This window comes from Chiroxiphia lanceolata, chromosome 15 (assembly GCF_009829145.1).
Source record: "Chiroxiphia lanceolata isolate bChiLan1 chromosome 15, bChiLan1.pri, whole genome shotgun sequence".
NCBI lineage: Eukaryota > Metazoa > Chordata > Aves > Passeriformes > Pipridae > Chiroxiphia > Chiroxiphia lanceolata.
In genome coordinates this window covers 16,025,588-16,051,217 of record NC_045651.1, presented here as the reverse complement: position 1 = coordinate 16,051,217, position 25,630 = coordinate 16,025,588, and the positions used below count along the sequence as shown (strand labels likewise).

The following is a 25,630-nucleotide window of genomic DNA, read 5'->3' as shown; positions in this document are numbered from 1 at the left end:
CGTCTGCATTCCCACAGGGCTCTCCAAGCCCATGACCTTCCCTGTCCTTCCCCATCTGTGCAGCTCCCCTGCCCCCTGCTCTGCCTTAGCTGGATGCAGATTCCTCCCGTCATCACACACCCCAGTGCAGTTACCAAACAATGCCATCCCGCCTCACCTGTCGTGTCTCTGGGAGTTTAATCCTGGAGGAAACCCTCTGCTTGGAGAGGTGACTGTGGCAGGCAGTGCAGGGCTCTCTGAACAGCACACAGAGGAGGATGGCAGGATGTTGATTTGCCCCAAGTTCTTCTCTCACCCTCTCACAGCGCTGCCTGAACTTAGGGCACTGATTAAGAGGAGATTTTTCCCCATTTTTTCAGTCTCAATCTGTGAGGATGAGATCCCCTCAATCAGCTGAGGGTGTTATTTCATGGAAACACCTCAGGGCACTGACCATTCAGCAAGGACCACTGAGAGCTTGCTGTGGCTGCTGTAGTGGCACTGTAAAAGCATCCCAGACCATGCCTTTCAGAAACCTTTAAAGACAGCTGATGAAGAACTTTCATCCCACATCCTTAAACAATTAAGTCACTTTCAGCAGCCTGAGCTGTGCTCACAATTGTGAGGAGGGTAAGTCTTGTCCTACAAAGAGATTTTGTCCTCTTTGGGGAGGACAAAATAAGGGGGAGAGTGTATTAACCTCTAACTATCATGGGCAGCACCCACACCTGCAGCATTCACTGCACTCTGTTTTGACTCTGTCCTCTAAAATGCACTGATTCCTTTGTTCTTGTCCCCATTTAGAGCTTCTTGGAGCTCACTGAGAAATTCCTGAGGGCCCATCTCTGTAAACAGACGAGAAGGATGTGGCTGTTACCAGGCTCAGGGGAGAACAGCATTCTGTGGGGAGAGACAACCTGTGAAGATTAAAAAAAAAAAGAAAAAAAAAAAAGAAAAAAAAGAGACTCCACAGCTACATACTCACTAATGCTGTTGAGATAAACTTGAAATGATAAGTTGCTGCAAAAACACAAATCTCTGCTTTAGGTACCTGACACAGCTTGGGGTAGAAGCAACTTGGACAATTCTTTCTCTAAGCAAAAAAAATTAACCTTCATAGTATCTTGGTATTTGTCTGTGTGCTGGTTTTGCCTGGGGTAGAGTCAATTTTCTTTGGAGTATGAAATATGAGTGTTTTGGATATGGGCTGGAAACTGTGGATAACTCAGGGATGTTTTTGTTGTCACTGAGCACTTACAGAGTCCAAGCTTTTTCTGCTTCTCACCCTACCCCACCAGTGAGGAGGTTGGGGGGACATGAGGAGCTTGGAGGGGACACAACCAGGACAGGTGATCCCAAGGGACATTCCATACCCTGTGACATCATTCTCAGCAAATAAAGCTGGGAGGGGGAAAGGGGGGATGTTCAGAGTGATGACACTTGTCTTCCAAAGCCACCATTATATGTGATGGGCTCTGCTTTCCTGGCAGAGCACCTGCCTGTCCATGGGGTGGGGTGAATGAATTCCCTTTTTGTGGGATGCTTGCATGTGTGGCTCTTGCTTATTAAATTGCCTTTATATCCAGCCATGAGTTTTCTTACTTTTATCCCTCCAATTCTCTCCCCATCCCATTGGAGGGGAGTGAGGGAGTGGCTGTGTGGGATGAGTTTTTACCCATGGTTAAACCATGGCTGTCTCCCTCTTTCCCCTTCAGGGTTCTTTTTTCTGTCATTGACTTATCTGTCACCATGACAAACTACTGAAGAATCAAATGTGTTTGCAGAATCTTGCATTAAAAGTATTCATTTATATTTACATTTTAAGGCTTGGGAATAATTGCAAAAGATTCACCTAATTATTTTTTTTTAATCGGTGGGAAATAGAAATTAGACAAAACCAGCCTTTTTAAATTTATCTTATTCAATACAGAGTTTTGCCAGGTTATCTGAAAAATATTCATTGAGCATGGGATTGATTTGACTGAACATATACCATCTTTCTCCCTCATGTATCCTGAAAAATATTCAAGTATGGGATCAATGTACTGCATTACTGCTCCACGTGTTTGTAAAGCTGCAATTATGTCTCATCCTTTCTAGGTGTAACTTCACTGGAAAATATTCACCACTTATATTTTTATGTACCTTTTTTCCCTCCTAAAAAAAAAATAAAAGGCAAAAACGCCAAAACTCAAGGCCCAGCAATGCCCAGCACTCAGTTATCAGGAGGACCTTCTTAGTAATCTTAATAATCAGCATCTTACCCACTCCATAAATCTGCAGCTGATAAAAGACTGACAGCACTCCCAGTTACAATTAATTATGCCAGATTAACATATGGGAAGCAAAAAAAATTGGGAGGGGAAAAAGGGGACTAAGGGAGTCTGTTATATCAATGCCCATTAAAAGTATTCAAAGTATTGTTGTAGGTTTCTTGTCATACATCTCAGAATTAGTGGAAACCCACAACTTCAGAACCAAGAAATCCTACACTTGGTTTTCTTAAAAGATATTTTACAGAAGGTTCTGAACTTCTGAACTCCTGTGAGTTGCTTTTCATCTTGATTAACTTTGCATTTTGCTATTGCAACAGTTTCCTGTGAAAAGCGTTTGCTGAGAAATCTATTTCTAATATTACACAGAACAAAAGCCTTGTTGAATAAAAAATTATAGAAAACTTGTGGGTTTTTTCCTGCCAATCATCAGCTATTTGCACTGGTGTAAAGTGTACCAAAAATGGTCTTGCCTTGCTGGGGGCAAGAACGATTCCTATGTGAAAGAATCAAGTTGTAATGGCTTAAACTCACCTGCACCTTTAAACTAAACAAACCACACAGTAACTGTTGCCTCCTATCAAAACCAAGCAGGGATGTATTTCTCTGCAGGAGTGAAAATATGGAAACAATTCAGGAATTTTAGAAGAAAATTGTATAATTCTGTCATGACATGCAGTGAGTGAGATATTGAGACTTCAGATTTCTCTCAAGGTTTGTAGCTTCGAAAGCTTTTCAGTCCTTATTGAGCTCAGTGTTCTTTACCCTCAGATATTATTGTATTCTCAGACACAGTGCAGGGGGAGAATTGCTAGAGAATACCTTGACATATTCATGTTAGGTAAAGGCCTGCTTTTGTTTGCTCAGGTCTGATGTTTCAGGCAGTTCTACCTGTGCCACCACAAAAAGACTGAAGAAAGATATATTTTTTTTTTTTGGGGGGGAGGGGGGGAGATAAAATGAATGGGAAGAAAAAGACTCAGAAATCATGGTATTAAATTTCTGATTGATTTTAGGAGTAGTTAATTGTCCATTAAATCAGCAGAGTCATCTCTCCTGTCTCAATCATTTCCACCCTTTTGTTGCTGTCACAACCAGACTGAATGAGAAGGCAAGTGGAAGTTCAATTATTTGTTGGAAGAATTTTTGCTTCTATTGATAAACATTTTGCCATCACAAAACCATTTTGCCCAGGGACTGTTTCATTTACTCACTGATAAACTTGGCTTGATCCTTCCTTCAAACACACACTTGTGTTAAGCACCAACTTTTCCAACCAACCATTTCAGCTAAAACAAAAAAATAAAGAAAAAAGCATTAAGAGTACAAGAAAACTTGGTAGGGTTCCATCTTTTTGGCCTTTTTTTATTTGCACTGCTGCTGTTCCCCAGACCTGAAACAACAACCAAGGACCAGGAGGGAAGCAGCAGAGAAAATGGAAAAGGGTGGGGAAGGAGGAAGGGCTCAACCTGGTCGGGATTTATGACTCATTAAACACATGGGCAACCAAAAACATATTTAATTTCCTACCAAGGCCACAAAGAACCAGCTGTACTGACATCCTAATTCCTGATATCCCACTGGATATCAGCACATAGGTCCATCTGGCATCATCTTTAAAAATTCAAGATGATAATTATGACACATATAATATGTATTCCTAATTATTTCTGGGATAGGACCCACCTGAACCAGCTTTGACCCAGGGATGAAAGGCAAAATGTTGCTTTGCATCTTTATATTACTTTTCCCATCTCACGAATTTTCCATTCTCCAGAGCTATTGGCTGGGATGACTGGCAGCTTCCAAGGGTATCTATGAATAGTAACCCTTTTGGCTGTACTATCTCATATCCTTCCCTATAAAAAAAAGTGAAATAAATGCCAAAGTGTCCTCACATTAGAAAACATAATAAGCAGAATACATTTTTATTACTCACTCTCTGTCTACCTCTCAACCTTTATATTTAAGACACTTTTATTGACTTCAGTGCCTTTTTTTGCACTTTAAACATCTTCTTTTCCTGACCTAATTACTTCAGGGTAACTTTACTAAGACCAGCAGCAACCTACCCCCAACAAAGGAAAATCTGATCATAAAAAAGTGATATCCCCTCAGGTGAGAGAAGTAGCAGGGGAACAGAAGTGACAGGTTGATTTAAGATACTAACACCAGTAGGATTTGTCTGACAAGTGCTTATTTCCCTTAACCCATTTTATTTCAAGAACAATTTATATGATAATCAGATCTAGTACAATTTTTTCTCATGAAAAGTACATGATCCTTACATGTAAAAAAAAAAAAAAATAGAAGTCTTCTGTTAATAAATTGGATGGTTAACACTTGAAGCAGAAGAAACTCTGGAATACAAATGAACTTTTCTGATTTCTTATAGAACCTCATTCCCATCATAAAGAATACAGGAAAAAAAATTAGTTACAAGTTGAAAAGCTGAAGAAGTTTAAACTGCAAAGGCAGAAATTCTGTTCCTTTCTTTTTATAAACATAACCTGTGCCCTTCCTTATATTAAAGGCTCCTTTTCTCCTTGAAGTTCTGAGTAGGTTTTGTCGAGGTCAGATCAAAGACAGAGATATTTCTATACATGTCTTGGTAGATGTGGCTGAAGGGACTGTTATATCTGTGGGTTTTGGTGCTTCTTTAACCAGCAGTGACTGTTCTTTTTTCTCTGTGTGAGATGTTATTGGCTGGATCTCCTTTGCTGTTTCTAGAAGTGCATGTGCAGGTGTTTGAGGCTTTGCTGCTGTTTCCCACAAACAGTGGGATGCTGAACCTCTGCAAACCTCAGACACTGTTATTCCTTTAAAAGAGGAAAGTTTCAAGCAGCCTTTCTCTCCTCTGCAGTTTCACTGCTTCTTCACAAACTTCACCAGAGCTTCCCAGGGCCTTCCTGCTTTCATTTATCCCATTTATCTCTTCTAAGTGTTTCATTGTTTTTACTCATCTTTTCTGCATTTAATCCACTGCTTCTTTTCTCCAGAGCGTACAGGTTAGGGATGAGTTGCCAGATGGCCAATCTTACACTTGAGCATATATTCATTTACCCTTAAACTCTTTCCATTTCCCTTCTGAATCCTTTCCCTCTACTGTCTTTTGTGATGAGGTTTTATGCAACATTTCCCAAATACCTTTGGTTCCAGACCCCATGGCTCTTTTTCCCCATGATACCTCCACTTTCTGAATCCCACCCTAATTGCATTTAGATATCAGAGCTTGTCTGTTACTCTCACAATGTTTCTTAACATTTCTACTGATATTCTGAATTACTTATATTTCAATTAAACATTACTCCCCCCCAGAAGTATCCTATGACAGAACAAATCTGGAAGGATTTAATCAAGTTTTTCTAGAAGAAGGAAGGTGTAGAAACAGAGGAGCAATGGGAGAATATCTATCACCAATATTAAAAAAATAATCAAGAAAAAGGAATATTTATTCTGTGTCTATGTAGAGCTAATTATGTGTTTCATTAATTTCTTTCTCAGACCTTCTCAGGCTTTTTTTATAGCATTCAGTTCATTTCTTTTTGTTCCTCTGTTCACAGTATTGTAAATTGGCAGAATTTCAAGGAAAAAGGATTTTATTCTAATTGCCTAGTGGAGAACATTTACATCTGTTAATGCCAAGTCTTCCTCTGCTCTGAAATGAAATAACTACCTAAGGGAAAAGAAAACCACAAGGTACAAAATTGAGCACAATTTTGTGATTACTAGAGAGAATTCACAGTAATCATGTGATTTTCCCATACTTTTATTACTTTACAAGTATTCCCATGGACAAGGGTATTGATAAGGCCCTTCCCTAAAATGCTGTCCATGCAGAAAAATCAACATAAGACTCATTGCTAATTCATTTTCATGGGCATCAATGCACGTGGACACCTGAAATAAGAGTCCCAAAAAAAGAAGAATATGGTTTGTTTTTTTTTTGTTTGGAATGAAATATCTCCATGCAATGAATATTTGAGAGGGTGGGAAAGACAAAACATAAAACTAACTATTCCATATGTAAGAATGATAACACAATGGGAAATTCTCTTTTCAGAAATTAGGGGGTTTCTTTGCAAAAGAAAAATAGAGAATTACAAAATCTCAACTGTTTTTTTACATTACATTAATTATAGGTCAAGGAGATATTTTTCCTTTTTCATAGTAAGATATTTTATGCCTACTTTCACTATCTGTTTTTAGAGTACAATCTGTAAACTTGCCATCATTTTAAAGAGGGAAAATGCAAAATATTGGTGTTATAATACATTTTTAAAACAAGTGTTTAACCACAGATCACAGAAATGGCCACTCAGTGGAAAACGTTATGTTAACACTGAGCTTTCAGTTCTGGTTGAAATGTTAAGCACAAAAACATTTTTCACTTTTCACTCCCCAGAAATATTCACTGTTCCTGGCCCTTTTAAAACACTTTATTTTTGATACCTCTCAGGGAATGAACACAAACTCTACCAGTGATGGTCCAAACCCTCAGCTGGGCCACGTTTATCCTGCAGGAATCCAAAATAATTGCATTAATGATATTATCAGGCATAATATCAAGGCTGGTTTTCTCCTCACCCTCTTTTCCTCAGGGATAATTTAGAGCAGTTTAGTCCCAGAGGGACCTTCACCAAGGCCTTATGGTCAGTGTGGTCCTGATGAGCCCCTTGGGCAGGGACAAGGTCCCAGGAGCTCACAATTCCTCTCTCCCACAGGGGAAATAGGGAAAAAAATTTAGGATAGCTTTTCAATTTCTTCAAGCATTTGAAGGAGCCAAGAAACAGAACCAAGATTAATTGTGTTTGTGTCAGAGATGATTTTTCCACCTAAATGTTTGTGCACTGGGAACGATACATAAAGTAGGACAGATGATGATCTGCTTCATTCAGCCCTAAGTAACACCCCAAATGCTTCGAAATGAAAAGCCCAGCCTTTGAAATCAGGGTTTTTGTTACATTTTCACTTCAGTCTTTGCAAACACAGGGGGTTCAGACTGCACTGGGGCACTTTTAGCATCAGTGTTGTGACCTTTTGCAGTCAGCAACCCGTCTGTCCTAAAGCATCCTGTTCCTTGGCCTGGGCCTGAAAGTCAGCACCTGAAAACACTGCTCTGATTCTGCCTTGGTTTGGGCCTTTCTTCCTCTCTGATCATTTTTGCAAACAGTGCTATCACCAACCCAAGCCTGTCTAAAGCCCATCCCCTCACGGATCCGGTGTGATGCCAGTGCTCTGGGACTTATCAGCTGAAGCAAGCTGGCTGAAGGGGAACTTCCCAGAAATACTCTTTTAATCTCAAAAAAAAAAAATACATAAAATATCAGAAGGAGCCACTTAAGATATTTCAAAACCAGAAAAGTTGCTGGAAACTTTTCCAGGACTGTCAGTAACCCGTCACAAGCAGTTGCTCTCAGAAGTAGCACGGTGGGATCAGCAGTATTTGAGAGCAAGGCTGTTTTCTGGCTTTGAGACAGTGACAAAGATGAAGGGTTGGCTCATGCACACATCAATCTCTCTATCTGAAGGAAACAAGTCCTGAAATAACTGATAATTTCCCACAGGAGAATAAAGTCCCTCTCAGCAGCCTCTGGAGTCAGCAGGAGGAGGTGGAAAGATTCAGGTCGTGGGGAGGCACTACTGAAAACTGATGGCTGAAAGGTTTATTAATTGTACCAAATTTAACCTGGAGAAATCCCATGCATTTTCCAAAGTGTTTGACATAATGTATCTATTTCTTGATTGAACAAAAGAGAAAGTTGACAAAGATGACAGTTCTCAAATCCACCAGTAAATTCCTTGTCCACAGGATGTTAAATGAAATAACAGGCTCCAGGCACTGTACTTAACAAATTTGTTCCTTCTGTCTTTGATCTTCCAGCCCAAACACTTTAACAATTTTTCTTTCCTTATAATAAAATCCACAAAAGAAAGACTATTCCATATAACAGTGGACTGTGTTCATCATGCAAATTAGGTTTATAGATAACCCATGGTATTCTGCATTTTCAGCACAGAAGAAAAGATGAAGAAAAACTAATCTGAAACAACCAAATATCTCTGTGTGTGTTACTTAGTTCCTTTTAGCAAACTCTGTGCTACTGTCATGATTGTTGTGCTATGAAATATGATTGAAAACAACTCCTCAAAAAACACAACAAGCTCTCAACACCATTTTAAAGAACCCCTCAATTTGATACTTTCATAAAATGAACATAACAGTAGAAAATACAGATGCCAAAGTGAAACCTGCCTGTGGGTGAATCCCAGCAACCTGAAATACTTTAATAAAGAATATCCATGTCATGACAGCCACCCTGTGAGCTTCAGATGTGCCTAATAAAGTCCTTACTTTCAGTGATAAAAATTCAACCTGAGAGACATGTTACATCAATAGATCTCCTTCTGGATGTATTCCCTAATTCACTAAAGTCTGTTTTCCTTCCAAGGACAAGTTTATTTGTCCAGTAAGATAACCTCATACCCACAGAATGAAGTTATCACATAAACAGACATCTGGGGAATAATCTAAATAATTATCAGGACGTGACACCTGGCTTCCAACATTAAATTCCATTGTATGCTGTAAGTAGAACACTGCAGAAAATAAACTCACATCAGACTCTTTTTGAAGGCCAGCAGTCAGTTACTTGCCTTTCTTAAGTACCTGTTTCCAGTTTGGCCACTGCCTTTGCTTCATCAGCCTTGGATAAGAGGAACTCAAGAAAGGAATAGGGCTTTTATTCCTTTACTTTGTTTTTTGTCCTGTACACCAATACTTCAATTATATGAGATTTCTTTCATCACTCTCAGTGCAGTCCTTGGCACATGAAGTGAGCTCAGACACAGGGGGTTTAAGCTCACCCTGAGTTTTGATATTTGGATTAAGAAGTTGCAGTTTCAGTCAGGGCACCTTTCCTCCATCCCTGCCCCCAGCGTTGCCAGGTCCCTCAGTATTGATATTCCCACCTCCATTTCTCTCTCATCACTCGTGGATCCAGCACAGGCAACATGCACAATGAACTTGAAGCACTGTCCCCAAAATGCCACAGGACAATGTCAGAGATGGGAAGGGCCAAATCCAGCACAGGGGGTTATTTAACTCTACCACAAGGTGACAGCTCAGAAACCACGTGGAGCATCTTTACAGTTCCAAAAACTCGTGATCAGCTACACACTGGTATCATCACTGGGGTTCTTGCTCGGTACCCAAGCAAATCACAGGCAGAACAGCCTCTTAGCACCTATTTTGCAACCTGGAGAATAAGGGGCTAAACACCACAAATTCCTTCAACATCAGTTCAACGGGAGACAGATGTACCCCAAGCACTGCTGCAGTAAATCACTGTGGGTGCCAATTGACTTCAAATAAGTTTCTATTCCATTGCATTAAACCACCCCTGACATACTTTGTTTTCTTCCTGTGCCTGGAGCACATATTTGTTGCTCTCTGCTATGCTGGAAAATGAGTTTTTTGAATGACCCCCTCAGAGCATTTGAAATGCACTCTGTTTCAAAGGCAGCAGCATTTGAGCAGTCTTGAAACTGCACACTTGTTTCATGATAAAAACAAAATGTCAATGCTGTCACCTCTGAAAGGCAGGGAAATAGGTCTTTCAACCCCCCATGTTGAGTACAGCTGTAAGTCACTTAAAGTTACACTCTACATGCTCCAGTTTTGGACAGAAGGTTGCAAGAAAATAGGATTTATGAACAACAGATAAATGATACATTATCACGAGAAAGTAGTAAAAACTTAACATACCCTTCAAACAATACTGAAATATTTAGAAATCTCTCTGGCCTTTTACATCCTGGATTTCATGTCATATCTTTTGTAAATCTAACTGGTATGTTAAATACCCCATGCTCATATTCTGATTTTAATCCACGTAGTAGTCAACTGTGACATTTAAGAATCCTGCATGAGGTGGTTGAGCTTTGAGTAACTTTGTCTCCACTGCTGATGGGTAAAACTATGCAAATATTTGAGCAAAAGAGGATTGACTATCCCATTAAAGATTTTTTTCAGACATCATTACTGAAGTGTATTGCATGCTGTGTATAAAGCAATATAAAATATTCCACACTGAGCCCAAGATGGTAATTTCTTTCTGGAACACATTTGGGGTTATTTAATATCTTGACTACATATAACTTCCCTACCCTTCAGAAAGGGGAACCAGCTAAAGGACACAGGCAGGAGAACTTTTTTGATTAGACATTTATTGGGGGAAAAAAAAAATGAAATAGTGGTGGAAAGTAGGTTCTCTGTATCCCAATTTTTTTTTCCCTTTCTTATGCTGTTCAGCTTGGACTCAGAGATCAGATAACTATTTATTCTTCAAACAGTGCCACAACTCCCCAAGTAGGTTAGGGGCCGGATGCACATGTGGTAAGAGCAGGAAAAAGTGAAAGAACGCTCCTTTTACTCAAGCACAGGTCAGGAGATGACAGTCTGACAAGGTATGTGGCAATTTTCCAGTGAAAACTTTTGAAATTATGGGATTTTTTTAAATGTCAGTCACTGCTTTTAGCCAGTTGGGTTTATATTCCTCTATCCTACTTTGTTTTGATTGCATATGAGCCTTCTCATTAGACCCCAGGTTTTAATTTTTGCCCAGATTAAAGCAGTGAGCTCAAGGAGTGAAATCCATGGTGTCCCATGTACCCTGTACTGACAGGGCTCCACCCCACCCTGCCAGGCTGTGCCAGCCTGGGAGCATCCTTATGCTGTGGGTTCTTTTCAAAAACCTTCAGATAGCTTATTTTATCTCTTTCCTTTGTGCTTACAAACAAAAGCTCCCCTGACCAGCCCACTCCTAATCACTGGGAAGAACATTCCTGATAAAAATCCCCCCTTTCCTCCCCAGCCTGACCCCTCCCAGTTACTGCACAGTTCACACTCCTTAAGGTGAACAGACCACTCACCTGCCAGAGTTTGCACTGTTTGCCTCTCTCCTCTATTTATTCAAGACAAGCAATCAAGGGAAGCTGTGAATGATGAGGTTTAATTAAGCTGCAACTCCATTAACTGAGATCCCCCAGGAATTCCCCAGCAATCATTCCCTACAGCAGGTCATCCTTCCTTCTCTTCTTCCCACCCAGTGAAAGGAGCTTCCATCGATCCCTCACGGCTCAGCCTGAGCTTTGCCTTTCCACTGCTTCCTTTGTGCACGAGAAGTTTGTTGCTGCAGCAAATTTCTGCCTCCTTTTTATACCACCTAGAAATGGGATTCATCTCACTTCAATTTAGGGGTTTTACAGAGCAGGGGGTTCAATGACAGTCTCAACTGGGCACACAGACTGTCCCTGCTGTCAAAGGGAAGGAACAGCCACTCCTGGGGCAGGATGTGCTTTGCTTAGATGTCTTACATCTATTCCCAGCACACCTATTTCACTCCTGACAAGAAAATAATGTAGGCAGTGATTTAAGGTCTAGTTATGGACAACTGAGTCAAAAAGGACAAATCCACCTCTTAGAGAATCAAGTTACTATTTATAAAATATTTAGCCCCTAATAGATGAAGATCAGCCTGAACACTTGCCACAAGATCATTGCATGCATCCAGCCAGCCAAATGTTCCTGAATTTGGAGAGTTAACAATTGACTAACACTAGAAATGAATTTATTCACCAGATGTAGACATGTCTTTCATCTTCCATAATTCCAGAACACAATATTTAGGGGCTGTGCGTCATCTCTAAATTTCTTTCAGAAAAAAAAAAGGCAACAAGATAATTCACAGTCTACCTCTCCCATTGTCTTCTTGACTCAAATCAGGCCTGACAGCTCCTTTTTGCCTTGACTTTTGTTCCATAACCTTAGTTCCATTTAGAAGCCTTTCCCTGAAATATTGTAATCACAGTATCACCTTGAATCCTTCTCTGTCCTGATACTGCATTTTAAACCTCAAACTGCTTTCAGACCTTCTTGTTAAATCCAGCAGCCAATGACCCATCATTTTTAAGTTCCTCTTTCAAGCTGAGCCAGAAAAATTGCTGTCTCAGCTCTAGAAAAGTGAGGCCAAACTGTATGAGCAAGAAACCTGGTTGCTTTAACTCTTCTTTTATTCCAACCAGCAGCAAGACAGTATTTTGCAAATAAATTGTCTGGGTAGATCCATATTGTGCAAAAGTATTTCCTGAAAAAATGACCCAAATGTAATTACTGTGGATTCTGCACTTGCAGTTGAGCTTGCACTGCTTAATGAATTACAGATGGTTGATGATGCTTTATCTATTATTGTGATTTCACAGTGGTGGCTGGAATAAAGATTATTAAACGAAAATCCTCTTTCTAATGATCATTTAAACAAACAGATTTTACTGATCTTTACAAGGCTTGTTTGTGCTTTGTCTGAAATCAGTATAAATTTTCCAACAAAATGCCTGAGATTCAGTAAAGCTTTAAATGAAGCCAGATTAATTTCTCTTTTTTTTTTTTTTTATCTTCTCATAATCACAAAACAACTGAGAGTTATTGGGGTGCCACACCTTAAGCTGATGGGATAACATGGCTCTAAGTCCAGCACACTCCAACATGTCACTGGGCAAACAAGAGCCAATGATTTCTGCAGGAAACAAAAGGAATCTGTGTCACTCTTGGAGTCACCTTCACAGACCTGGACTGAACCATCACTGGAAAACAATGTCCACCATGTCAGCAACATCACTGCAAAAGGCTGATTTCATCAGGGGTGTGATCTGGGACTCATCCTAATACTTAGGAGATGCTTCCTTGTGTTAAGATAAAGTCTGTGGCCAAGACTTGTAAAATACAGCATTAAATAACACAGCTTTCTATCATCAGTTTTATTTGTTTGCATCTGTGATTCTTAAAGCAGTAGAAAAAGAATATTCTGTAAATTTTTGCCATATGCATTCAGTCCATAACCTCTTCTGCAAGCCAGATAAAAAAGCCCTTATCTCCCCAAAACACAGATAGACAGCCTTGTCAATAAGAGATGATTCATGAGAGCCATTTACCTTATACTGTCCTCCTGAGAAATTTGGAAGGGCAAGAAGGTGCATCTCACAGAGATTAATCAAGGTGATAATGTGAGAAGAGAGGAATCCTTCTTTTTCCAAGTTCTGATGGAAATCTAACACAGTTTCCTCCACCAGCTCAGAATTTTAAGAGAACGCTCAAGTATTCTCCGAAACTGTACACACAGCACATGGGAATCAGGAGGGACTATTTATCAGAATCTCTGGCTCTGTGGCCCCAGAACCCTCAGCACACAACCAGAGGTCTAAAATAAACCTCAACTCAAAAGGCAGAAGGAGCACTGAGGTTGTGGGGCTTCTCCTGGGGCTGATGACCCCCAGCACCGCAAGACAGTGGGAATGATGCTCCTCCTGAAGCTTTCCTGCCCATCTTTTCCTCATAAGTAAAGATGTGAGTCGATAAGTGGAGACAGATTTTGATTCACAATCAAAATTTGAGAAAATTTTTTTAATGTTCTTTTTTCATGCTCATTTTGACAAAGGCTGACTACAGACAGAACCCAAGGCTTCCTCTGCTGAGAGGTTCCATGGAAAGCTTTAGAAGGTAACACAGGGTTCCTGCTCAGGCTCACACTGAGGAAATACACATTTTCAAAACCCTTTTCAAAGGGGTTTTCTTTCAGGAAGTGGGAGTGTGTTCACCCAAACCAAACCTGAGTAATTTGTACAGACAGAGGTCACTGTGGCCAATTTATGCTTTCACATTTATTTCAGTTTTCAGGGACTGTGCCCCCCTCCTACTTCTCCAGTCTGCTGCTTGAACTATGAGAAGGGTGAAAACATTTTACCCCTACTCCCTTTGAATGCTGAATTAAACTCTTTTGTTCAGAGTAAGTCCTTTAAATGCCACTGTTTAGGCTGCAGAAATAAAGAGCAGAGGAGTTATTATTCCCTGTAAAAACACAGGGATTATAAGATTATTTCAGTGTGTCAAAACCAAAAATAAACAAGACTTGAAGAGAACTGCTTTTGCAGCAGGGGCAAAATCCTTCTTACATCAAATCTGAGTCTTTGTGCAAAGGAAGCTGCAAAGCCAGTTCCTGTCTTTAAGCAGAAATCCTGAGTAAACATGCAACCTCCCTCACAGCCCGTCTGAGTATTTCATCTCTTTACACAGCCAGGGGAATCCAGAACATCACTACTACAGCTCCACCACTTCCTGAGGCCAAAATCAATGTACTGCAGTACTGGAGTGCTGGGTATAGAACCAGCTCCTCCACCACAGTAAATAAAAAGAGCCTGTACCAGTAGATCAGAGCCATCCCTGTGTGGGCAGATAAATATTGGGATGCAGTTTCCAGATACGACAACTTGGCGACTTTTTTTTTGCTTTAAATTGGTTTTCTAAAATGACCAGAAAGCAAATCCAACACTGGAATATTTTTGGGAGATTGAAGGGAAAGATACAGCTGCAGCCCCTTGTAAGCCTAATGGGAAAACAAATTTCATATGAACTGAGGAGTGGATAATTATGTGTTGCCTAAGAAAAAGAAAACTGTTCCCTCCTAGAGCTTATTTTTTTTTTTTGTTTGGAACTTTAGTGCTGCTGGTGAATTTCCATGGAGGCAAAATGATGGGAACAGAGGAAAACGGGCAGGAGAAGCTGCACAAGAGTTTGTATACAGGAGCAAGAAAATATGCCAAATAATTTACTGGAATCATTGAATCATAAAATGGTTTGGGTTGGAAGGGACCTTATAGATCATCTAGCTCCAACCCCCCTGCTGTGGGCAGGGAATTTGGATTTTTCCTATTAAAATACGGGTATTTGGGAGATGGTGAAGTAGTTGTTTAAGGAAAGAGAAAGCAACATTACTATTAAAAGAGGGACTTAGAGCATTACATGTGAGTCAGTGGGTTTCTTAAGGGAAAAAAATCATGTGCTTTAAGGGAAAAGATACAGCTGTAGTTTCCTGATCATGTTTCAAAAGATAAATACGTGGATCTCAGAAGGCCACAGTGGTTCCTATAAACCAACAGCAGTATCTGCACAGGGAGATGAGGCAAAACTGCAGGAGGCAACTTAATGGTGCTTGAAACTAAGAGGAAAAAAAAAAAGTAACAGCAAAACAAAGTGTCCCTTCTAAAAAAAAAAAAAAATCCATTTGAAAACATGAAGAGATTGGAAAGAATATGAAATTCAGATTCCTCTTAAGCTGTGATTGCAGTGACGAGAGGGGGTTTTTCTAGGCCGTGCTACTCCCCAGTCTGCTCTGGAGGGGTCAGGAGTGCACGAGTCAGGCAGAGTCACAGTGAGGACAAAACCGAGCTGCCTTCAGGTTTGAAAACCCCGAGGCAGCTCAGGGCAAAAACACTCACAGAAATAGTTCAGCACCAGCCTGCGTGGAAAGCAAAGGAATTTCTTGGCTGAACAAAAAAATGAGGCAAGACACAAACCTGAGAGAGTCCAGTCACAACAACTGCGCAATTAATGACAGAAACTTTAACAAGGGCTGCCGTGTTCAGTTGAGGTCACACACTTTGAATTCACAGCACAAAAGGCTGGTTGAGGTTAGAAGGGACTTCTGGAGGTTCTATTGGTCCAACCCCTTCCTCAAGCAGCTGCCCAGGACCACGTCCAGATGGCTTTCCAACATCTCCAAGGATGGAGAGTCCACAACCTCTCTGTGCAACCCCTACCAGTGCTCGGTCACCCCCACAGTAAAAGTGCATCTCCTCCAGCCCTTGTGGATGGTCTGGCACTGGACAGGTCTTTAATTCCAGTGGTGTGAAATCCTACCTTCAATCAACTCAACACACATTTTTCTTACAGAGTCTTCAAACCTGTAAATCTCAACAGTGAGTCCTACACACATCTTTAGAACTGGGAAGTGAGCAGGACCTGCTGCTTCCAATTCTCTTTTAACCTTTGCTGAGCTGCTCCCTTTAAACTGCTCCCACAGCCACTCTAATTTTCCTCCCTAGCATCACCAGCTGGTGGGATTTTATTTTTGCTTGCATGTTTTGTCTTTTTTTTTTTTTTCTTAGGAGTTATTGTTTGGGCTTCTATTGCCACTTAATTGTTTCTTCTCTTTTGAATGGTGGGAGCTAACAGCCACAAACAATGGGCACTGGCCCTGAGGATATCAGGGTGTCATGGGTGGTCCAGGGTAGATTTAAAAAGGCTGGTAGGACTGTTAATGGTAAAAAAAAAAAATCAGCTGGACCTCTCTCTGCTCCAGCAAAATGATCTTTCTTGCAAGGCACACAAACGCAGCACGCTGGGAAGTTGCGTGTGAGGATTTGTGTTTTCCAGCTGAGGAACGGGCTCCATGGAAGCAGCTGACCTACATTTCCAGCTCAGGAGGTACAGCTGACCCACAGGGAGTTCCATCCAACATGCCAACACACAGGGAGTGCCAGTCAAATGGACTGTGCCTTTTAAAGTGACAAACTCAGCTGCGTGGGGACAGGGATTTTTGGGGTTTTTTTTTTTTTTACATAAAAAGCAAACGAGATCAATACTTAATTACCAAGGATTATCTATAATTGACAATACCCTTTATGTAAGACAAGTCTGGAACAGTCTCCAGTGCAATAGATGCTCCTTAGTGACTAACAAAGTTCTTTTACTTCCCTATCTCATTTAGAAATTCCTGCCCTGGATCCCAGCACATGGATCAGCTGCTCCAAGGTACAATTATTCAAAACCAAAAGAGCTCTCAAAATTCAGAATTCTAAGGCAGGATTGTGTTCATAAATACTAGACTTGCCTGTTTAGAGGTTTGATGTGTTACTGACAGCCATACAAGTCAGGTTATGCAGATGGAAGAGATGCTGCCTTTTTTAGGTATAATTAGCATTTCATTTCCTATCAAACAATTTCCCCATCACCAGGGCAATGGGAACATTCAAAAGAATGCTTCATTGCAGATTTATGCTATTAAAAAAGCCACAAACAAAAAAACCCAAGCAACTTCTGAACTAAGGGGGGGGTTATGTATTTTTTTAAAATTATTTTCATTTTATTATTTTGAGATTTTTGATGTCCAGTGATTAATTCAGTAATTATTGAAATAATAACAGGTAATGTATCTAAAGATTTAGGAAAGCTTGAGATCCATATATTTTCTAGTTATTTAATTTCTCTCATGGGCTTAAAAAGTTATCTTATTAAAACTTTTCTCGCAGAAGGGAAGTATTTAGTGAATAAAACAGTAGAAAGGAGACCAGGAATCCCCTTGGCTTTTGCACAAACAGCTGGGAATGATTCCCTGTTGTCCCCAGCTCCTGGCTGCACATGCCCAGCAGCCCCAAGGAGCTTCTGAGGGGGAAGAAAGGGGAGATGAATCTCCTCTTAGACCCATGTCAGGCTCTGTTGGTGTTTGGGTGGACTGCTGAGGAAAGGGATGAGGGGCAGCAATCCAGCAGGTCCCAAATCCAACCCCAAGCATCTGAATCTCTCCCACCTTAAGAGGATTGTTGTAGGCAGCTCTCAGCCACATCTCCTGGCTTTGAGAAACTTTCCAAGGGAGTCCATGTCAAAATTGATGCATCTCCATAAGAAGTTTGGGGTTTGGTAAGAGGTTTTTTTCCCAGCTTCTCCACTGACCCCCCTGCTGTGAGCTGAGATCCCCCAGGCTCTGGATGGGGAGCAGACAGAGGATTAAACCTTCTTGTCTCAAGAGTACCTGTGCATTCTGTGCTTTCCTGATTGCTTGGGGCCAACTGAGGACATCAATAATCAAGCAGAACTTCTCAGCACAACGAGAGAGACCAACACCTGGCATAGTAGTTTGCAAAGCTTCTCCCTGACAGAATTTAACTACAGTTTGCCACCGACATCAGCCTCTGCTTTAATAGCCCTGTTGTGTCATTTATGCTGTTCTTGCCTCCCACACGATTTCTGCACATCATGAGCAATATTCATGTGGCTGTTCAGTGACAGCAGGAGAATGCCCCAGCCACAGTCGTGGAGATAAACACACCATGAAAAGCAGCCTGCGGGCTCAGAGTCTGCAATAGTGGCATCTCAGGCCTGCCAGGGGTACATTGTCACACAGGGGAACCACAGGACCCTCACAGTCACCAGAACTGAAACAGGTTATGGTGTAAAACCCGGTGGTGTCTCCTGTGCTAAAACAAAGTTTCTCTCAAGTCATCGTGTAACCTTGACTGTCCTTTACAGAGCAGCTACAGAATAGCAGCTACAGAATAAAAAGAACAAATGTTTATGGCCTCTAAGAAGATTATTTTTACCTTTGAAATGCTTTGCAATTTAGATTTTCTCATCCTGCTTTGATGAAAACAGAGCTGAGGGGCAGCTCTCCCCTGGCAAAGAGAAATGTCCACAACAGGACAATTTTTATTGTCCTTTATGCAGTGAATGAGAACCTGCAAGAATTGAGCTGTGATTAATGTCTCTTAGTAGAAAGTGGCCTCAGAAGTTTTGCTGAGTGAGCAGTTATTTTCTGCTTTAATAATATTATTGACTGATCTTTTGCTATTAAGGGCTCTCTGGCATAGGGTGTGATTCCTGGGGAGGTCCTGTGCAGAGTCCTATCCAGGAGCTGGACTTCAGTGATCCATGAGGGTCCCTTCCAGCTCAGGATATTCTGTGATTTGTGTGTCTTAACCTGGCGATCACTGGGAAGACGTTTTAAAGACAATTTAATAATACTTGAGGAACAAGAGTTCACAGCGTATTATTTTAAATTGAAAAATGAACTGTGAAAGGTTCTAACAGCAGGGGTTTGATTTTCACAGTAATTGGATGTACACAGTAGAATTCTACTTGGTTAAGAAATTATCCATAGGATTGTGGTTTCTGTGTCAGATACATCCCTGAGACTCTTGCAGCCATCCTTAAGCAAAAGGACAAAAAATCCTCAGAGGATTTTCATGTTTACCTGTCACCTTGAGATAAATACCAAAATTCAAGCAATTCCAAAGAGAATGAAATGCCTGAAAAAAGGCAGCAATAAAATGAGAAATATTGGGCAACCATTGGTATTTATAGAAAGTGCAAAGAAGATTAATTTTCTGTATAATCAAATCCACACACAAGCATTTGTTTCTACTATTGTATTCCAATAAAAGTAAATTAAGTGGTGTCAGAATTGATGGCTTTTCCTTGTGAAACAGATAACAGCCACAAATGAGGCTGTGGAAAGGAATCAAACTATGAGTGAAGTTCATATTGTTTAAAGAGAGCAGGAAAAAGAACAGACTTGTGACAGTAACTTTGCTTAATTCCTTTTACACTACAGTGCTTTAATTATCTTCTTAAGGTTTGAGGTTTTTTTCCCTGAGTCTTTAAAGATTAGGAATGAGTGTAAGCCAGGGGTAGACAAGGGAAAGAGAAAAAAAAAAATCTCTTGTGCTGGGAAAGTTTCAAACATTCCCCAATCTCTGTCAGCTCCACATATGAAGCATTTTCAGTCCAGGCTGTTCCTTTGTGCTGCTCTGCCAGATGAGTCACTGATAGATGGAGGAGTTTGTGGTGCAGCAGACATGAAAACTGTTCCTTATCACAAACCAATATAGGAAATTGCATAGAGAGAAACTATATTTAAAGACAGACACAAAAGAGTTGCACGAATTCTGCAATCTCACTTCAGGCACAGACATTCCCTGGCTCCTCCAGCACCACAGCACAGCCTGACACAGCCAGCACAGAAACACCCTCTGGGGCTCCACTCCCAGGCACCAAATCCTCAGAGAAGGCTCTGGTTTTCCTTTTTTTTCTTTAGAATTCTACCTTCATTACTATTCAACCTATATATGAGAAGAGACAGTGACCCTGTTCGAAGGTCCACGGGCTTGCAGAGAATAGGGCTGAGTCTTGAGACATTTACTAAATGTGTTTCTTGACTTTGCAACCCAGTGCTACCAAACTGGAAGTTAAACACTCCTGCCCCCGTTTTTTTCAAAGAGGAAAGGACTTGTCAGCATGTGTTGCCCAGTCAGCTGTCCATTGGCTCCATAAGAAAAGGTGAAGTCCAAGCTCTAATCAAATCAGCACCAGACCCCTCCTGACTTAATAAAGCCAGGCTTTACTTTGGGCTTCAGTTCAAGGTCCACCACTGCAGGGAAGTTGGAGGAGCAGTGATTTGTGTCTCACACAAACACCACCTATTGCCCAGGGAAGCAGCAGCAGAGGCTCCTACAGCTCTTCACTGCAGGCCAGAGGAGTGTGGAGCCCCCTTTCCTCTTTGGGATGAGGGCAGAGATGGCACCACACATGTGCCCAAGTCCTTGGAATGCAGGAAGAGGGGCACCTGACTGTGAGCAGGAGCCCGAGCACTTTGGCCAAAGCAATGTGAACTTCCTTTAGCCTGTGACAAATTAGGGACTCGTGACTCCAGAAGAGTCCAGTCTTCCAAAAGATTTTGTTCCAAGTATCTGTCCTCGGTATTTGGTTCAGTAAAATGTCCTGCAAAGCTCTCAGAAGGAGCACTGGAAGAGCCAAGATCTGACGGAAACTCTTGTGGAGGGATGAAAGCCTGGAGCTGCCTCTGGCCACCTCTGCCAGCCCACTGGAACAGGATCACTCAACCAGATATTTCGAGATCACAGAATAAGATAAAAAAATATCAGTATTATTGCTCTTATTTTCAGAAGGACTTGGCCCCTGTGCAAAGCTGAGCACAGAGCTGACAGAGTAAAGCCCAGGGCTGGGCCATACGTCTGTTCTCCTGCTTAGGGCTGAGAATCAGAGGCAGCAAAGGCACAGGAGATCCCTCAAGGTGTCTCAAATGACTTCAGAGACCTGCTACAAGGGTTTGTACACTACTTGTATTTGGTCAGATAAGGCCTCCATGATTTCCCTTTTTGGGCAACCTTTCCAGCTCAGAAACACATCAACATTTGTTTACCCCTTCCAAGACCTCTAATACAGAAGAAATTCTGACAAGGCTGTGGTCAGACAGCAGCAACAGCAAGAGCTGAAATCAGGAGCCAAGTAAAACCCAATATTTTAATGCAATGCCGAAATACTTGTTTCTCCTTAAATTCTTCATCCTTTCCTTTGTCATATTGGAAGCTAACTCTGAATCCAATGCAACAAAACAACTCACAGTGAAGTGCACACAAGGGAAAGATCCAAGGTATTTTTCCTACCCAACAGAAGTTAATAAATGGAACAGCTACCCTAAGTAATAAAGAGTAAATATTTCTAATTTATGGAATGTTACAAAAGCTATATTCATCAATTTACTCTGGAGAAATGGACTGTAATAATAGATTCTCATTAAATATAGCCAAGAAGGAAATTGAAACCAACTTAAAATAGAAATAGAAAACCTCACTAAACAAACACTGCTGAGTGACAGTGTCCAGACCCAAAACAAAAGGTCCAAGTCCCTGTGAGACAAATGTAAGACTGACTCATGCAAAGCATTTGTGTTGGAAGAACAGTTCTGTACCACAGATGAGAGAGCAGCTGAACAGGAGAATGAAAGAATAACAAAGTAGAAGTTTCCCAGTGTTTGCCTTTTATGTGCACAAACTAAATTCAGCTCCTGTAAATTAATAATAATGGAAATTGAAAAGAAGTTTTAGGTACCCAAAATGGTAACTAGAAATGTATTTTCCTGTTCATCAAGCAAGGCAGCACACTGTATATTTGAACTAGAAACTGGTAGGCAATAAATTGATCCAGTTCCTAAAAATGGGAAAATTAATCTAGTTCATTAATTGTTACTTTTCTAAAACACTATAAAACATCTTCCCCAGACTTTTTTTCTCCACTGTTTCGAGCCCAGTGTAGCTAAACCCAGAAATTCCCATAATCTTCCCAAATCTCTTCTTCTCTCTGCCTGTAACAACAGCCATCTGGTCCTACTTCCCAGGTAATACCTTCATTTCTCCTTCTAGGTCACAGAGACTTTTAGGCATCTTAACTCCAAAAATAAATATTTTCTAAAAAAAAAAAAATTATGCTTTTCCTAGATTTCTCAGGCAGAAAGCTCTATTTCAAGTTTACATCTTTACTACAATTTTTTTTTCATTGTTCACTCTAAATTCCGCTGCCCAGATCACCCTCCTTGCATGGTCTGCTGGTGTGATATCTATATTTCCACTTTTATGCCTTTTTTACCCTCATTTCTTACCATTCTTAGAGACTTTAAGAAGTTCTGACAGGAGTCTGCCTATGGCTGTGTGAAGATCAGCCCCTACCAAGCTGACAAATATCTTCCTCTTACCTTGTTTACTCTCATCTATGGGTCAACATCCATCACATCCAGCACTCATGTGCTTGGACTATTATATTTTTAGCAGGTATTGTCTTTTTCTGTTCAAGGGACCAGCACAGCTGTGAATTTTAGGAGTTCTTCCCAAAAGAGTCAGGGAAGTTCAGAGCAGGCCACATAAGTTGGATTTACTTGCTCTCATTAGGAAAGGGACCAAAAGGGATTTAAGGCAGGATTTTCTTAATTGAGGACTAAAATGCAAGAGACATTTCAAAGTTATTTCTATTAAATATGGATCTATTTTATCATCAGAAAGCAGAATGCATTTGTTTGGGTTGAAAACAGAAGAGGTGGCCAGGTTGGACAGGGCTTGGAGCAACCTGGGATAATGGAAGGTATCCCTGTAATGACAGGGGGTTGGAACTGGATGAGCTTTAAGTCCCTCCCAAGCCACCCACTCTGGGATTCCATGGAAGGTGGAGGAGAGTGGTCTGGTTTAGGGTGAGGGGCAAGGATTGTTCTTTTACCAGGAGTTCTCATCTAAAATCCTCGAGCTGCTTTGCCAGGAGCTTTTGCTGCTCACAGCTGAGAAATGCAGATCAGGCAGAATCAGCAAAGCTACATTTTCATGGGCACAGTTTCCCTTGATCCTTCACCTACAGTACCCAATTAATGTTTCAAGTTAGACAAAGCATTATCATTTTGATAAGAAGGCTGGATAAAATGGATAAAATATGTTTTTTAATTCTAGGTTTTGTTCAAGTTATGTTTTTATTCGTGACTTGTATTTTTTAATTACTTCAGATTACTGCATCATGAAAATGTCATCCATCAGTCCCTAGAGTTTTCCAGCTGGAAATCTGAGGGTGTATCTCTAGAGGCAAAGAACTGAAATCCACATTTGCTGTACTGTGTTGTGTTTAAGATTCACAGTGAAGAAAAACAGTCAAATAAGACCCCTGATTGCAAAGGGACAGGTAAATATGTAATCCCAAGAGAAGAGCAATGATAATAATAAAAAGCTGAACTTCCTTTAGCAAGAATATCCCAGGAGACCCTTCCTAAAGCCTCATTGGATTTCCCACCTCTGTAAACTCTCAGAATGTTCTTGTCCCCATCAGGGACAGGGCGCAGAGCTGAGCCGGCATATTTTAGTCATAGGTAGTGTAAAATCAGGGAAAGATGCCAGTTCTTTCCAAATCCAATCCCTCCAGCTGTGAGAGTGAGAAGCCCAGTACCTCACAGAGCTTGGAGTGCTCTTTTTGCTCTTCATGAAGGTCCAGCAGGAAAGGCTCTCTTAGTATTGAGTTGCTGATCTTTTTAAGCAGACCAGAATTAAGCCCAATCATCCAGGAGACCTCTAATACCTGTATTTAATCCTTTAGATTTAAACATAAAACTATAAACTTGTCATTGGATTCCAATATAAGCCCTTAGTAGTTACAGTCAAAACTACACACAAAATACTAACTGTGGAAAGCACTTCAATTTTCCAACTAGTTATTATTTCCATACTTCACTATGAGATGTTTTAAGTGAATAAGAATTTTGCTTCACCTCCCTGGGTCTAGTTAGCAGATCTGAATCTCCTCACAAAGCTCCAGGGACATAATTCTTTTTATAAGAAAAGAAGTAATAATACAAGCAATATAACCATTAGTGAGAAAAAGGGAACATTGTAATTACTGTTAACAATATAGGAGTTCTTCACACACTGGAGTCCTCTCAACTTCTCTACATAGAGAGCTCTTTTTCCTGCTTGGCTTTTTGAGAAATTATTGAATCAATTACAGAAATGTAATGTTCAGGATTTGTATGTACTTGTTGGGATTTTGAAGTGATGGAAAGAAGAGAAAGGCAGCCACTCCTGGGAAAAAGCACAGCTTGAGGCCTGATTTTTCAAACAGATCATCAAAAAGATCGTGGTAACAAACTGTGAGGGGAAAGAGGACAGTGAGTGGCAGCAAATGCTGCCCACAGATCCTGACTTGCTCAAAACTTGCCTGGAATTTTAAGAGGTCTGTTAATGTGTTTGTTAAAAACAGGTTCCTCATATGACTTCTCCAACCACCTTGCTACCAGAGAGTTTCACTGAACATTAAAGATTTTCTGTGTCCTTACCAGTTGAATCTCTTGGTAACTTGATGCTCAGTTACTCCTGCCAGTGATCTCTGTCTCTCACTTCTACATCCTGCCTCCCACACAGACATTCCCAAAACAAGCTAATAAGTGCAACAAAGCAGCTCACAATATGCCTCTGTATCTGTGTATTTTTTTTTGATTGTACACAGCAGAATTTTGAGCCCCAAAGCTCGGGGATTTTATAACAACCACGATCGTTCTGTTCAACACACGTGGAACTTCCCACTTAAACCAGACAGATCCTGCACAATGGTATAAAACTGAACCCTGAACAGTGTGTTGGAGGGGAAAAAGCACTGAAAATCATTTTTCCTGCTTCTCCCAGGTCTTTGCCTGCACTCTCTGGAGGATGGATCCACTGCATTGGGGCTGCTCTGACAACCACTTGGTTCTCCTGCCAGAGGAGAGAACGTTTAGGGAGGAACCAGCTCACATTCCAACAGCTTCTCCAGATTGCATCTGGAAATACACCACCCCGCCCAAACAACTGGATTGTTCATTAAAATCATCTGAAAGCAAGCACTTGTCTTTGTGCTCTCAACAAAGGAGAGAAAAAGAAAGAAGAGCTGCTTTTTTCTCTCCTTTGTACCATCATCTCTTTCTATCAGACTCTGCCTATTGCACTGAGATTTTCCCATGATTGGTTTCTTTGACATGCATTCCTATTGCTTTTCATCTGAAAGGATAGGGTGGCTAAAAAATTAAGTGAATTGTTCATTAAATAGGCACCCCTGCTTTGAGAAAAGGTTATCCTTTCTGGGGATGCTTTGAGGCTGCATTAACGATTCCTTTCCTTCCAGGGGCTCCATACATAAAAGGGAAGCTCTTGGAGGAAAAAATTGGAAAATAAACCTTCTCCCCTCCACCCTTTCCATGATGGCAATTCAAGAGATAACTGGTTCGAAGATAAAGTTGATTTCTGACAACAAAAGACCCACTGTTTGAAATGGGAGCCTGAGACTCTTAGCAGATGATTGACAAGAAAAATGGTCCAGCAGAAGGAGTGGGCAAGTGGTTGATGGGGACTCACAACAATGAAGAATGAAGCAGCAATCATGAGTCAAAATTACTCCACTAAACTGTTTCTGG

The 25,630-nt window shown here is 40.8% G+C and overlaps 1 protein-coding gene across 1 annotated transcript in view; it reads right to left on the bottom strand.

The window, feature by feature from the left end:
- Positions 1-1,285, bottom strand: part of TRPC7 (transient receptor potential cation channel subfamily C member 7) — a 72,216-nt gene extending 70,931 nt beyond the window's left edge. Inside the window, exon 1 of the mRNA XM_032703308.1 lies at positions 1,238-1,285. The gene's annotated coding sequence lies outside the window, so the exon portion shown is untranslated. The remainder of the gene's footprint in view (positions 1-1,237) is intronic.
- Positions 1,286-25,630: the final 24,345 nt, after the last annotated feature.